At 51.5% G+C, this 5,694-nt stretch overlaps 1 long non-coding RNA gene across 2 annotated transcripts; it reads left to right on the top strand.

Moving 5' to 3' along the window:
• The first annotated feature begins 1,039 nt into the window (after positions 1–1,039).
• On the top strand, positions 1,040–1,654 carry LOC121833869. 2 transcript variants are annotated; one of them, XR_006076907.1, is made up of 3 exons: positions 1,040–1,074; positions 1,397–1,485; positions 1,567–1,654. It is a non-coding gene; the product is annotated as an uncharacterized LOC121833869 (long non-coding RNA). The 2 variants fall into 2 exon arrangements; XR_006076908.1 differs by lacking the exon at positions 1,040–1,074 and adding an exon at positions 1,307–1,326.
• Positions 1,655–5,694: the final 4,040 nt, after the last annotated feature.

Here is a 5,694-nt window from a genome sequence, read left to right as displayed (position 1 = left end):
AGCTCTCCTGTCGTCGCCGAATCCACCCTGGAGGTCGTGGAAGACGTGATCTTGCGCGAACCGTCGGAGCAGCGCCCCTGTGTAGATGCGCAGTAGGATGGATGAGATGGTGATGGGCCTGAAGTCTCCGCCAGTAGTGGCCGAGCGGGACTTGGGTATGAAAACTCTTGGCCACCTTGAGGACCTCGGGAAGCATAGCGAAGGCCAACCAGTTGGTGAAAATGATGGCAAGAATGGCTGGTGGAATCTGGAAACCTCGTTCAGGGTAAGGCCGTCCGGGCCAGGGGCAGTCTTTGCGTCGGTGTTCTTGAGCACTCTTTGGAGCTCTCCTTCGGTGAACGGCTCCACCTCTACGTTGAGTACTTGTTCGGATGTTATGAACCCGTCAACCGGTCTTGATGGTGTAGACATGAGAAGGTCGTAGACCCGGTGGAGCTCCGAGAAGAGGACAGCTGGGTCAGCCCAGTCCAGCCCCAACTCGTCGACGAGCACCTTAGGCCCCAGACTGTACAGCCGTTGATGCTCTGCATAGCGTTCGTTACGGCGCTGGTTACGGTTCTTGGCTAGACGACGCTTCTTTTTCTTGCTGCCCTCGGTGCCTCCCCTCTCCCCAGGTCCTCTCCTATCTTGATGGGGTCCAGCAACCCTTGAGCGATGGTGACAGGGGTTCCTGGTGCGGGCTGCAGACGCACCCAGGCAGATCCGGCGTCGTGAACGCGGACCGGTTGAATAGGAACCGGCTGCTTGTGTGCCGCCGCCTTGAAGGTCTCCAGGATCTCCTTGTAATGGCGTGTATTTCGCTGCCCTGTGATTCCCTGTGAGGACTGGGTGGTGAATACCCTGGCAAAAGCAAGGTTCATATGAGGGTGGTCCTTGCAGGTGATCTCTGCCCTGGCCAGTGCCGTCAGTTCCGAGACGGTCCACCGCGCGTTGAACTCTGCTGGTGGAAGAGAGTTTGCGGTGCCAATGTACGTGTGACCTCTGCGATGATGGATTTAGCAAAGGGACCAGGAACGATGACAGTTGACGGGGTGTCTGGCGAGGGGCCACAAAGGGATGAAGTTCGGAGTAAGGGTGAGACATCCTTTCCCCGTCGCGTGCCGAGCTCCCTGCGCATCGCCTCTGCGCACTGGGGCATCAGACGGTAGTCCCGGACGCTCTGCCATGTTCTTCTTGGCATCAATGCAGCGAGCTCTTCGTCACTACGCATGCACAGAGAAGCCTGGAGCTTGCACAGCACGAGTGCATGAGTGTCCCTCTCTGTCCAGGGCCTTGCCTCCGGTGTAGGGGGGATATCTCGGGGGGTGACCGGGGTTGGAGAATGATGTATGGACTTCTCGCTTCACCGCTGTGGTCTTGGCGTGGTGAGGGGTGATGAGGGTATGTCCGTCTGCAGGCCGGAGGAATCTTGCACTGATGGCAGTGGTCCCCCTGGAGTGGCAGTGGGGGGCTCACCATGTGCAGGAACCCTGGAGTCCGGCCGAGGTAACCTGCTCCGCAGCTGTTCTTGCTGTAGCAAGTCCCTGTACAACTTCCGCCCCCTGATGCCCTTGATGGTTTGCCAAGGTACCCCTGCGTACCCCTTGGCGAGTTCTTTGTTGGTAAACTTCATCTTGGCGGGCATCGACAATTCTTGGACCGCCAAAGTCCTGACGTCCTCCGTGGTCCAGTCACCTGCTGGTGGGAGACGCAAAGCAGGGGTGCTGGTTGTGAAGGGCATCGACATGTCTGCCCTCTTGGAGTCCCGGGAGAACTCTGGGTGCTCCTTCTCCTCGGTATGACTTGCAGGGGAAGGAGTGGAAGCCTGCGGAAGCTCGTTGCTGGCCACACTGTGTGAGTCGGCGTTCGTCACTACGGTTGAAGTGGGCGATACTAATGGTTTCTTCCGACACCTTGTGTAATGAGACGACATGGAGGTGCTCTTGGTGTACGTTTTGGCGAGGCAATAGAAGCACCTCCGTACGAAGTGACAACTATGAACTTGTTCGTAGTGCCCCCCAGAGAGATGCGAGAAGTTAGTCGTTTGTCGCACAGGTGGCAGACAATCTCCTCTGAGGGATACAGCCTCTCAAAGGTTTGCTAACACGCTAGGTGATGGATGAGTCCCTGACATGCTGAAATAAATAGGAAAAAAAAATATGAAGCACTATTCCCCCAGCCGCTTGCGACACAGGGTATTTGTATTTAAGTGTAGGCTGTGAGGCCGAGAGGGAGAGCCTGGTAATGTGGCCTGTGCTGTACAGGCCACAGTAACTTGTTCAAAAGGTACAAAGTTCCCTAGAGCACTAGATTATACTAGTCCTGCAGACTACGCCACTACATGTAGTGAAAACCAGCTAGTGGTGCCCTGCGTAGCCCCAAAGCGTAGATCCGATCCACAGGGCTGCATGCCGAAGCACAAAAAAAAAAACCCCAAAAACCATGTTTATTGCGCCAAAGTGCCGAACTGCGCTTGATTACGAACAAAAAACCTACAAATGTTGCTAAAAGAAAGGAAAGGAAAGTGAAAAGACGTTTTTCTCTGCTGCTAGTCTAACAGAGGTGGTGAAATCCACGGGTGGAACGTATTGCCCTCTGTTGATGGCCGGCGCAACTAAACAAAGTTGCATGCGCTCCCAGTTCGCGTGCAAAGTTCGAACTGGAAACCGGCAGAGCTGCCACGAGAAAAAAAAAAGGATGGCAGTGGGACCAGGGACTTTTGTGCGTGGTTCGACGCACGGAGACTGAAAAAAAAAATGTTTAGTGTAGGAACCAGCGGTCCACTAGCGCCTAGCACTAACTCCAGCAGCCAAAAAACGAGTGACCGTTAAGGGGTGAAGAAAGCCTCAGCGGCCGGCTGCTCACACGTTTGGAGAGGTGCTGAAACTGCGCTGGCGGACTTGAGAATCTTCCAAGAGCAGCGGGGGGTACCCGGCGGTGTCCGGGAGCACGCAATAGTCGTGGAGGCGTGCGGACCTGGCCAAAGGCGCGATCGCCGGGAACTCGGCTCGCTAACCAAACGCAGCCGAAACGAAGCTGACTTTCTGTTTACCCACAAAATACCCAAAGCATTTGGCTTTTTTTTTTTTTAACGAGTAGGACTTGTGCACAAAAATCGTTTCCTCGCCCACCCCTTCGCAGAGGCATCAGGCTGATCTTTGGCATGAAGTCTGGAAGTCCTTATCCTCTCCAAGGGAGAGGGACCCACCAATAGCCCCATGGCAACACACAACCGCCGGGGCGCTTCATCGCCCGTGCACCACGGAGGTCATCTGCTGATGCCGACGAAAGCACCTGACCCCCCCCGAAGGCAAAGTATAGTCAATACCTTAAAATCCTGTCTACCAAACCCAAGATTGGTAAGAGCTGCAGCACTTTTTGGCGACCAAACACTTGATATATATGTGATAGTCAAACTAGTCACAACCGGTGCAACACTATTGGCCCCTTTAATAATATCCAGAAGCTCTGGAACACTATAGTTTGCACTTTCCGCTCATGTGCGGCATCTGGGGTGGAATACGTACCCACCACCTGTGTATCAACCACAGTCATCTGACTACCTCCTGCAATAACGAGGTCTGGCACATATTTCTGTGTTGCGGTGTGGCACTCGGGTTCTACCAGCACCTCCCATCCCTTTTCTTTCAGATGACCAGGAGCATACTGCACTAAACTATCATGTCGTTTGATTCTGGCACTGTGCGTGCAGAAGCAATTTTGCGTAATGTGTCCCAGTGACTCCGCGGAGTCACAACCGGCCCGACGAGTCAAGACGTCCCGACCCCTTTTAGTCCTAGTCATGTGAGGAAGCGCATTTGCCCTCGTCTTTACCAAATCAATGAACCTCTTTCCATTCATCGGACGTGTACCTTTTCCAACCCACACCTGCGAAGACGGTACACGTGAGCACTCCTTCAGGGCAGCACCGTCTGCACTCTTGTGCCCCTCTCTCGCCCAAAACCTGGATACAGCACCCCTAGATCGAGGCACCTTGCCCTTAAAGATGAACGACCGTTCTAGTCAATCTTTCAAGTCGACCATGTGCGGCAGCTGCAAGGCCACGGCGCACGGAGGATGCGATGACGTGCCCAGTGCCAACAATCTATGCAGTGCCATACCTGGTATGGCGGTACGTAAACAAGGGGCACCAAGAGAGTCATAGTTACTCCCGCCGTTTATTCGCGCTTTGATGAATCTCCTCACGTTGACATTCAGAGCACTGGGCAGAGATCACATTGCATCAACACCGACCGGAGGCCATTGCAGAGTGTGTCGGTCATATCGCTTTAGGTTCCGTCCACAGGGACCAGCAGCCATCTCCCCCTTTCAGCCTTCTCCTCCCATTTACACATAATGCCCCTTTAAATTGAATATAAATTGGAACTAAATTTATTGGTAGCTCTCGACTGAATTCAAACCCATGTGCCCACAGTTTGGAGCGCGGTGCTTTAACCACTCTGCCATCGGCAAGAGTTCATAGCCGCTTCCAAGAGCGGGGTTTTATATCCACGGTTTTCTTTTTCAGGGGAGCACTAGCAGCACTGCCAAATTTCTGAATATGGCACATGATCACGTAACATTATATGACCACATAAGTTGCCTAATCACGGAGATTACGGGATCATGTGTCACCTAACTTCAGGCCTAATTAAATCATGCAAGTGCTAAGTAGGCCAGCATGATTACAAAATGATAACCAATACAGTAAAACCTCGTTATAACAAAGTTGAAGGAGCGGTCGTAGTTATTTCGTTATAACCATTAGTTTGTTATAGCCAATGTCCATTTCTCCATACTATTAGCAAGCAAGGGGAATTATGATTGCTTTGTTATATCCATTAGTTTGTTATATCCCATTTTGTTATAACGAGGTTTTACTGTAGTGTAAGGTTACGTATCGCATGTCACGTAAGATTAGAAATAAATGGAGCGTGCAAGGCTTAAGTAGGTATGCGTTCTTACTCTTCCTTAGCGGATGGGAGTGAAGAATGCACGAAGCAAGAGGCAGGCAGAAGATGAGGCTGAGCAGCCATGAACATTGTGCCCAGCAATCCCCATATGCACAGCACGCACATCATGTGTATGGTAGAGCTTGACACATTTTGTGCTTCTAAGGCTTTGACAGGATAGTCAAGCTTGGGTAACTTTTTTAAAGTGCAGCTTTTAGACGCCCGTTTCCGGGTTGAGTGGCGTCGGCATTGGCGTAAACGCGTGTTGCATTATGAGACCTTTCCCGTAATGACGTCACACTTGAAGTCTAGCTCAATTTAGCAGAAAAAATGTAACGGAAATTTTTCTGCTAAATTTAACGGGGAAATCGACATCACGTGGCCTCAACACCAATTAAGTTTCCCCGCTGAATTTAGCGGGAGAGTTTCGGTAAATTTCCCGCTGAATTTAAGAAGAATATTTCCCGGCTTTATTTAGCGGGTAAATTTTCGCTTAATTTAGGGGGAAATTGAGCGGAAATTTCCTGATTAATGGGAGGGAAGCAGGAGAGGAGGAGGAAAGGGTATGGAGGGGGAGCAGGGACATACCCTCCCCTCCCCTCCTCAAGAGCTGCGCTCTAATTTTACATTACAGAGAATTGTAAACGTCTTTCATATTTTTTTCTGTTGATCTACACTATTGCCATCGCAACATTAGAATTGCTAATCTTGTGAAAAAAAGTTCCTAATTTACCTTGCCATCAGTGACTTCAAACAGATGCGG

Source organism: Ixodes scapularis, unplaced genomic scaffold (genome assembly GCF_016920785.2).
Source record: "Ixodes scapularis isolate PalLabHiFi unplaced genomic scaffold, ASM1692078v2 ptg000005l_1___fragment_1__unscaffolded, whole genome shotgun sequence".
In the NCBI taxonomy this organism is placed as follows: Eukaryota; Metazoa; Arthropoda; class Arachnida; order Ixodida; family Ixodidae; genus Ixodes; species Ixodes scapularis.
Note: the sequence above shows the minus strand (reverse complement) of the source record. Positions and strands in the feature narration are given on the sequence as shown.